General features: G+C 57.1%; 10 non-coding genes across 10 annotated transcripts; all 10 read right to left on the bottom strand.

Moving 5' to 3' along the window:
• Positions 1–217: 217 nt before the first annotated feature.
• Positions 218–336, bottom strand: LOC140412845 (5S ribosomal RNA). The gene has a single exon (XR_011942031.1). It is a non-coding gene; the product is annotated as a 5S ribosomal RNA (ribosomal RNA).
• Positions 337–1030: 694 nt separating this feature from the next.
• LOC140412844 (5S ribosomal RNA) lies at positions 1031–1149 on the bottom strand. The gene has a single exon (XR_011942030.1). It is a non-coding gene; the product is annotated as a 5S ribosomal RNA (ribosomal RNA).
• Positions 1150–1843: 694 nt separating this feature from the next.
• LOC140412843 (5S ribosomal RNA) lies at positions 1844–1962 on the bottom strand. The gene has a single exon (XR_011942029.1). It is a non-coding gene; the product is annotated as a 5S ribosomal RNA (ribosomal RNA).
• A 694-nt stretch (positions 1963–2656) lies between these two features.
• Positions 2657–2775, bottom strand: LOC140413470 (5S ribosomal RNA). The gene has a single exon (XR_011942638.1). It is a non-coding gene; the product is annotated as a 5S ribosomal RNA (ribosomal RNA).
• A 694-nt stretch (positions 2776–3469) lies between these two features.
• Positions 3470–3588, bottom strand: LOC140412842 (5S ribosomal RNA). Its single transcript, XR_011942028.1, has one exon. It is a non-coding gene; the product is annotated as a 5S ribosomal RNA (ribosomal RNA).
• A 694-nt stretch (positions 3589–4282) lies between these two features.
• Positions 4283–4401, bottom strand: LOC140412841 (5S ribosomal RNA). The gene has a single exon (XR_011942027.1). It is a non-coding gene; the product is annotated as a 5S ribosomal RNA (ribosomal RNA).
• A 694-nt stretch (positions 4402–5095) lies between these two features.
• Positions 5096–5214, bottom strand: LOC140412840 (5S ribosomal RNA). The gene has a single exon (XR_011942026.1). It is a non-coding gene; the product is annotated as a 5S ribosomal RNA (ribosomal RNA).
• A 694-nt stretch (positions 5215–5908) lies between these two features.
• Positions 5909–6027, bottom strand: LOC140415800 (5S ribosomal RNA). Its single transcript, XR_011944707.1, has one exon. It is a non-coding gene; the product is annotated as a 5S ribosomal RNA (ribosomal RNA).
• Positions 6028–6721: 694 nt separating this feature from the next.
• On the bottom strand, positions 6722–6840 carry LOC140415789 (5S ribosomal RNA). The gene has a single exon (XR_011944696.1). It is a non-coding gene; the product is annotated as a 5S ribosomal RNA (ribosomal RNA).
• Positions 6841–7534: 694 nt separating this feature from the next.
• LOC140412839 (5S ribosomal RNA) lies at positions 7535–7653 on the bottom strand. The gene has a single exon (XR_011942025.1). It is a non-coding gene; the product is annotated as a 5S ribosomal RNA (ribosomal RNA).
• Between the last annotated feature and the right edge of the window lie 533 nt (positions 7654–8186).

Raw genomic sequence — 8186 nt, 5'->3', positions numbered from 1 at the left:
TGCCCATCAAAGTGCAGCACGCCAAGGCACACAACCGTGCTGCGTTGCAAAGGCCCGGCAAAGCTGCAGCAGCTGAATGGCCCGACCAAGCCGCCTGCCTGAGTTGAGCCCGCAGGCAAGTGTTGGGAGGAATGGCGAGGACGCAGAGAGCAGCAAAAGGTTGGCCTGCCTCTGGTGTGGAGAGTGCTTGGCGTGAGCAGTCACTGCTGGCCGCAAAAGCCTACTGCACCTGGTATTCCCAGGCGGTCTCCCATCCAAGTACTAACCAGGCCTGAGTCTGCTTAGCTTCCGAGATCAGACGAGATCGGGCGTTTTCAGACTAGTATGGCCGTAGGCATCTGCAGCACCGTCTTCTCGCCTATTCAAGCTGGCCACCCTAGCACCCTCGCCACTTCTTCTTTCCGGTTGTTTTCAGTTTTTTCTCTCTCTTTTTCTACTTCTACTTCTACTTCTCCTCCTCTTTCTCTCCTTCTCCTGCTAATTCTAGCCTATATGCCTGATACTCGCTCCCCTTCATGCCATCCCCACCGAGCTCTCTTTTTTCTTCTCCACCTCCTCAAGGAAAACTGCAAGCCCCGCCTACCTCACACCAGCCTGCCGCCTGCACGCTGCTGCCTTTCCACATTGCAACGCTGCGCACTTCTCTCAGCACAGCCAGCACAAGGGTCAGGCAGGCAATGCAAGCCAGCTCTCTCTTCCTTCGCTTTCCACACCAGCCCCAATGCCACAACTTGCATTCATGCGGCGCCTTCAGGCTAGGAGAGAGAACGTCCTGCCGACACACTGGCTTGCGGCCACACGGGCCAGCTGGCGTGCCCATCAAAGTGCAGCACGCCAAGGCACACAACCGTGCTGCGTTGCAAAGGCCCGGCAAAGCTGCAGCAGCTGAATGGCCCGACCAAGCCGCCTGCCTGAGTTGAGCCCGCAGGCAAGTGTTGGGAGGAATGGCGAGGACGCAGAGAGCAGCAAAAGGTTGGCCTGCCTCTGGTGTGGAGAGTGCTTGGCGTGAGCAGTCACTGCTGGCCGCAAAAGCCTACTGCACCTGGTATTCCCAGGCGGTCTCCCATCCAAGTACTAACCAGGCCTGAGTCTGCTTAGCTTCCGAGATCAGACGAGATCGGGCGTTTTCAGACTAGTATGGCCGTAGGCATCTGCAGCACCGTCTTCTCGCCTATTCAAGCTGGCCACCCTAGCACCCTCGCCACTTCTTCTTTCCGGTTGTTTTCAATTTTTTCTCTCTCTTTTTCTACTTCTACTTCTACTTCTCCTCCTCTTTCTCTCCTTCTCCTGCTAATTCTAGCCTATATGCCTGATACTCGCTCCCCTTCATGCCGTCCCCACCTAGCTCTCTTTTTTCTTCTCCACCTCCCCAAGGAAAACTGCAAGCCCCGCCCACCTCACACCAGCCTGCCGCCTGCACGCTGCTGCCTTTCCACATTGCAACGCTGCGCACTTCTCTCAGCACAGCCAGCACAAGGGTCAGGCAGGCAATGCAAGCCAGCTCTCTCTTCCTTCGCTTTCCACACCAGCCCCAATGCCACAACTTGCATTCATGCGGCGCCTTCAGGCTAGGAGAGAGAACGTCCTGCCGACACACTGGCTTGCGGCCACACGGGCCAGCTGGCGTGCCCATCAAAGTGCAGCACGCCAAGGCACACAACCGTGCTGCGTTGCAAAGGCCCGGCAAAGCTGCAGCAGCTGAATGGCCCGACCAAGCCGCCTGCCTGAGTTGAGCCCGCAGGCAAGTGTTGGGAGGAATGGCGAGGACGCAGAGAGCAGCAAAAGGTTGGCCTGCCTCTGGTGTGGAGAGTGCTTGGCGTGAGCAGTCACTGCTGGCCGCAAAAGCCTACTGCACCTGGTATTCCCAGGCGGTCTCCCATCCAAGTACTAACCAGGCCTGAGTCTGCTTAGCTTCCGAGATCAGACGAGATCGGGCGTTTTCAGACTAGTATGGCCGTAGGCATCTGCAGCACCGTCTTCTCGCCTATTCAAGCTGGCCACCCTAGCACCCTCGCCACTTCTTCTTTCCGGTTGTTTTCAATTTTTTCTCTCTCTTTTTCTACTTCTACTTCTACTTCTCCTCCTCTTTCTCTCCTTCTCCTGCTAATTCTAGCCTATATGCCTGATACTCGCTCCCCTTCATGCCATCCCCACCGAGCTCTCTTTTTTCTTCTCCACCTCCTCAAGGAAAACTGCAAGCCCCGCCTACCTCACACCAGCCTGCCGCCTGCACGCTGCTGCCTTTCCACATTGCAACGCTGCGCACTTCTCTCAGCACAGCCAGCACAAGGGTCAGGCAGGCAATGCAAGCCAGCTCTCTCTTCCTTCGCTTTCCACACCAGCCCCAATGCCACAACTTGCATTCATGCGGCGCCTTCAGGCTAGGAGAGAGAACGTCCTGCCGACACACTGGCTTGCGGCCACACGGGCCAGCTGGCGTTCCCATCAAAGTGCAGCACGCCAAGGCACCCAACCGTGCTGCGTTGCAAAGGCCCGGCAAAGCTGCAGCAGCTGAATGGCCCGACCAAGCCGCCTGCCTGAGTTGAGCCCGCAGGCAAGTGTTGGGAGGAATGGCGAGGACGCAGAGAGCAGCAAAAGGTTGGCCTGCCTCTGGTGTGGAGAGTGCTTGGCGTGAGCAGTCTCTGCTGGCCGCAAAAGCCTACTGCACCTGGTATTCCCAGGCGGTCTCCCATCCAAGTACTAACCAAGCCTGAGTCTGCTTAGCTTCCGAGATCAGACGAGATCGGGCGTTTTCAGACTAGTATGGCCGTAGGCATCTGCAGCACCGTCTTCTCGCCTATTCAAGCTGGCCACCCTAGCACCCTCGCCACTTCTTCTTTCCGGTTGTTTTCAATTTTTTCTCTCTCTTTTTCTACTTCTACTTCTACTTCTCCTCCTCTTTCTCTCCTTCTCCTGCTAATTCTAGCCTATATGCCTGATACTCGCTCCCCTTCATGCCGTCCCCACCTAGCTCTCTTTTTTCTTCTCCACCTCCCCAAGGAAAACTGCAAGCCCCGCCCACCTCACACCAGCCTGCCGCCTGCACGCTGCTGCCTTTCCACATTGCAACGCTGCGCACTTCTCTCAGCACAGCCAGCACAAGGGTCAGGCAGGCAATGCAAGCCAGCTCTCTCTTCCTTCGCTTTCCACACCAGCCCCAATGCCACAACTTGCATTCATGCGGCGCCTTCAGGCTAGGAGAGAGAACGTCCTGCCGACACACTGGCTTGCGGCCACACGGGCCAGCTGGCGTGCCCATCAAAGTGCAGCACGCCAAGGCACACAACCGTGCTGCGTTGCAAAGGCCCGGCAAAGCTGCAGCAGCTGAATGGCCCGACCAAGCCGCCTGCCTGAGTTGAGCCCGCAGGCAAGTGTTGGGAGGAATGGCGAGGACGCAGAGAGCAGCAAAAGGTTGGCCTGCCTCTGGTGTGGAGAGTGCTTGGCGTGAGCAGTCTCTGCTGGCCGCAAAAGCCTACTGCACCTGGTATTCCCAGGCGGTCTCCCATCCAAGTACTAACCAGGCCTGAGTCTGCTTAGCTTCCGAGATCAGACGAGATCGGGCGTTTTCAGACTAGTATGGCCGTAGGCATCTGCAGCACCGTCTTCTCGCCTATTCAAGCTGGCCACCCTAGCACCCTCGCCACTTCTTCTTTCCGGTTGTTTTCAGTTTTTTCTCTCTCTTTTTCTACTTCTACTTCTACTTCTCCTCCTCTTTCTCTCCTTCTCCTGCTAATTCTAGCCTATATGCCTGATACTCGCTCCCCTTCATGCCATCCCCACCGAGCTCTCTTTTTTCATCTCCACCTCCTCAAGGAAAACTGCAAGCCCCGCCTACCTCACACCAGCCTGCCGCCTGCACGCTGCTGCCTTTCCACATTGCAACGCTGCGCACTTCTCTCAGCACAGCCAGCACAAGGGTCAGGCAGGCAATGCAAGCCAGCTCTCTCTTCCTTCGCTTTCCACACCAGCCCCAATGCCACAACTTGCATTCATGCGGCGCCTTCAGGCTAGGAGAGAGAACGTCCTGCCGACACACTGGCTTGCGGCCACACGGGCCAGCTGGCGTGCCCATCAAAGTGCAGCACGCCAAGGCACACAACCGTGCTGCGTTGCAAAGGCCCGGCAAAGCTGCAGCAGCTGAATGGCCCGACCAAGCCGCCTGCCTGAGTTGAGCCCGCAGGCAAGTGTTGGGAGGAATGGCGAGGACGCAGAGAGCAGCAAAAGGTTGGCCTGCCTCTGGTGTGGAGAGTGCTTGGCGTGAGCAGTCACTGCTGGCCGCAAAAGCCTACTGCACCTGGTATTCCCAGGCGGTCTCCCATCCAAGTACTAACCAGGCCTGAGTCTGCTTAGCTTCCGAGATCAGACGAGATCGGGCGTTTTCAGACTAGTATGGCCGTAGGCATCTGCAGCACCGTCTTCTCGCCTATTCAAGCTGGCCACCCTAGCACCCTCGCCACTTCTTCTTTCCGGTTGTTTTCAGTTTTTTCTCTCTCTTTTTCTACTTCTACTTCTACTTCTCCTCCTCTTTCTCTCCTTCTCCTGCTAATTCTAGCCTATATGCCTGATACTCGCTCCCCTTCATGCCATCCCCACCGAGCTCTCTTTTTTCTTCTCCACCTCCTCAAGGAAAACTGCAAGCCCCGCCTACCTCACACCAGCCTGCCGCCTGCACGCTGCTGCCTTTCCACATTGCAACGCTGCGCACTTCTCTCAGCACAGCCAGCACAAGGGTCAGGCAGGCAATGCAAGCCAGCTCTCTCTTCCTTCGCTTTCCACACCAGCCCCAATGCCACAACTTGCATTCATGCGGCGCCTTCAGGCTAGGAGAGAGAACGTCCTGCCGACACACTGGCTTGCGGCCACACGGGCCAGCTGGCGTGCCCATCAAAGTGCAGCACGCCAAGGCACACAACCGTGCTGCGTTGCAAAGGCCCGGCAAAGCTGCAGCAGCTGAATGGCCCGACCAAGCCGCCTGCCTGAGTTGAGCCCGCAGGCAAGTGTTGGGAGGAATGGCGAGGACGCAGAGAGCAGCAAAAGGTTGGCCTGCCTCTGGTGTGGAGAGTGCTTGGCGTGAGCAGTCACTGCTGGCCGCAAAAGCCTACTGCACCTGGTATTCCCAGGCGGTCTCCCATCCAAGTACTAACCAGGCCTGAGTCTGCTTAGCTTCCGAGATCAGACGAGATCGGGCGTTTTCAGACTAGTATGGCCGTAGGCATCTGCAGCACCGTCTTCTCGCCTATTCAAGCTGGCCACCCTAGCACCCTCGCCACTTCTTCTTTCCGGTTGTTTTCAATTTTTTCTCTCTCTTTTTCTACTTCTACTTCTACTTCTCCTCCTCTTTCTCTCCTTCTCCTGCTAATTCTAGCCTATATGCCTGATACTCGCTCCCCTTCATGCCGTCCCCACCTAGCTCTCTTTTTTCTTCTCCACCTCCCCAAGGAAAACTGCAAGCCCCGCCCACCTCACACCAGCCTGCCGCCTGCACGCTGCTGCCTTTCCACATTGCAACGCTGCGCACTTCTCTCAGCACAGCCAGCACAAGGGTCAGGCAGGCAATGCAAGCCAGCTCTCTCTTCCTTCGCTTTCCACACCAGCCCCAATGCCACAACTTGCATTCATGCGGCGCCTTCAGGCTAGGAGAGAGAACGTCCTGCCGACACACTGGCTTGCGGCCACACGGGCCAGCTGGCGTGCCCATCAAAGTGCAGCACGCCAAAGCACACAACCGTGCTGCGTTGCAAAGGCCCGGCAAAGCTGCAGCAGCTGAATGGCCCGACCAAGCCGCCTGCCTGAGTTGAGCCCGCAGGCAAGTGTTGGGAGGAATGGCGAGGACGCAGAGAGCAGCAAAAGGTTGGCCTGCCTCTGGTGTGGAGAGTGCTTGGCGTGAGCAGTCACTGCTGGCCGCAAAAGCCTACTGCACCTGGTATTCCCAGGCGGTCTCCCATCCAAGTACTAACCAGGCCTGAGTCTGCTTAGCTTCCGAGATCAGATGAGATCGGGCGTTTTCAGACTAGTATGGCCGTAGGCATCTGCAGCACCGTCTTCTCGCCTATTCAAGCTGGCCACCCTAGCACCCTCGCCACTTCTTCTTTCCGGTTGTTTTCAATTTTTTCTCTCTCTTTTTCTACTTCTACTTCTACTTCTCCTCCTCTTTCTCTCCTTCTCCTGCTAATTCTAGCCTATATGCCTGATACTCGCTCCCCTTCATGCCGTCCCCACCTAGCTCTCTTTTTTCTTCTCCACCTCCCCAAGGAAAACTGCAAGCCCCGCCCACCTCACACCAGCCTGCCGCCTGCACGCTGCTGCCTTTCCACATTGCAACGCTGCGCACTTCTCTCAGCACAGCCAGCACAAGGGTCAGGCAGGCAATGCAAGCCAGCTCTCTCTTCCTTCGCTTTCCACACCAGCCCCAATGCCACAACTTGCATTCATGCGGCGCCTTCAGGCTAGGAGAGAGAACGTCCTGCCGACACACTGGCTTGCGGCCACACGGGCCAGCTGGCGTGCCCATCAAAGTGCAGCACGCCAAGGCACACAACCGTGCTGCGTTGCAAAGGCCCGGCAAAGCTGCAGCAGCTGAATGGCCCGACCAAGCCGCCTGCCTGAGTTGAGCCCGCAGGCAAGTGTTGGGAGGAATGGCGAGGACGCAGAGAGCAGCAAAAGGTTGGCCTGCCTCTGGTGTGGAGAGTGCTTGGCGTGAGCAGTCTCTGCTGGCCGCAAAAGCCTACTGCACCTGGTATTCCCAGGCGGTCTCCCATCCAAGTACTAACCAGGCCTGAGTCTGCTTAGCTTCCGAGATCAGATGAGATCGGGCGTTTTCAGACTAGTATGGCCGTAGGCATCTGCAGCACCGTCTTCTCGCCTATTCAAGCTGGCCACCCTAGCACCCTCGCCACTTCTTCTTTCCGGTTGTTTTCAGTTTTTTCTCTCTCTTTTTCTACTTCTACTTCTACTTCTCCTCCTCTTTCTCTCCTTCTCCTGCTAATTCTAGCCTATATGCCTGATACTCGCTCCCCTTCATGCCATCCCCACCGAGCTCTCTTTTTTCATCTCCACCTCCTCAAGGAAAACTGCAAGCCCCGCCTACCTCACACCAGCCTGCCGCCTGCACGCTGCTGCCTTTCCACATTGCAACGCTGCGCACTTCTCTCAGCACAGCCAGCACAAGGGTCAGGCAGGCAATGCAAGCCAGCTCTCTCTTCCTTCGCTTTCCACACCAGCCCCAATGCCACAACTTGCATTCATGCGGCGCCTTCAGGCTAGGAGAGAGAACGTCCTGCCGACACACTGGCTTGCGGCCACACGGGCCAGCTGGCGTGCCCATCAAAGTGCAGCACGCCAAGGCACACAACCGTGCTGCGTTGCAAAGGCCCGGCAAAGCTGCAGCAGCTGAATGGCCCGACCAAGCCGCCTGCCTGAGTTGAGCCCGCAGGCAAGTGTTGGGAGGAATGGCGAGGACGCAGAGAGCAGCAAAAGGTTGGCCTGCCTCTGGTGTGGAGAGTGCTTGGCGTGAGCAGTCACTGCTGGCCGCAAAAGCCTACTGCACCTGGTATTCCCAGGCGGTCTCCCATCCAAGTACTAACCAGGCCTGAGTCTGCTTAGCTTCCGAGATCAGACGAGATCGGGCGTTTTCAGACTAGTATGGCCGTAGGCATCTGCAGCACCGTCTTCTCGCCTATTCAAGCTGGCCACCCTAGCACCCTCGCCACTTCTTCTTTCCGGTTGTTTTCAGTTTTTTCTCTCTCTTTTTCTACTTCTACTTCTACTTCTCCTCCTCTTTCTCTCCTTCTCCTGCTAATTCTAGCCTATATGCCTGATACTCGCTCCCCTTCATGCCATCCCCACCGAGCTCTCTTTTTTCTTCTCCACCTCCTCAAGGAAAACTGCAAGCCCCGCCTACCTCACACCAGCCTGCCGCCTGCACGCTGCTGCCTTTCCACATTGCAACGCTGCGCACTTCTCTCAGCACAGCCAGCACAAGGGTCAGGCAGGCAATGCAAGCCAGCTCTCTCTTCCTTCGCTTTCCACACCAGCCCCAATGCCACAACTTGCATTCATGCGGCGCCTTCAGGCTAGGAGAGAGAACGTCCTGCCGACACACTGGCTTGCGGCCACACGGGCCAGCTGGCGTGCCCATCAAAGTGCAGCACGCCAAGGCACACAACCGTGCTGCGTTGCAAAGGCCC

This window comes from Scyliorhinus torazame, chromosome 4 (assembly GCF_047496885.1).
Source record: "Scyliorhinus torazame isolate Kashiwa2021f chromosome 4, sScyTor2.1, whole genome shotgun sequence".
Lineage (NCBI taxonomy): Eukaryota > Metazoa > Chordata > Chondrichthyes > Carcharhiniformes > Scyliorhinidae > Scyliorhinus > Scyliorhinus torazame.
Note: the sequence above shows the minus strand (reverse complement) of the source record. Positions and strands in the feature narration are given on the sequence as shown.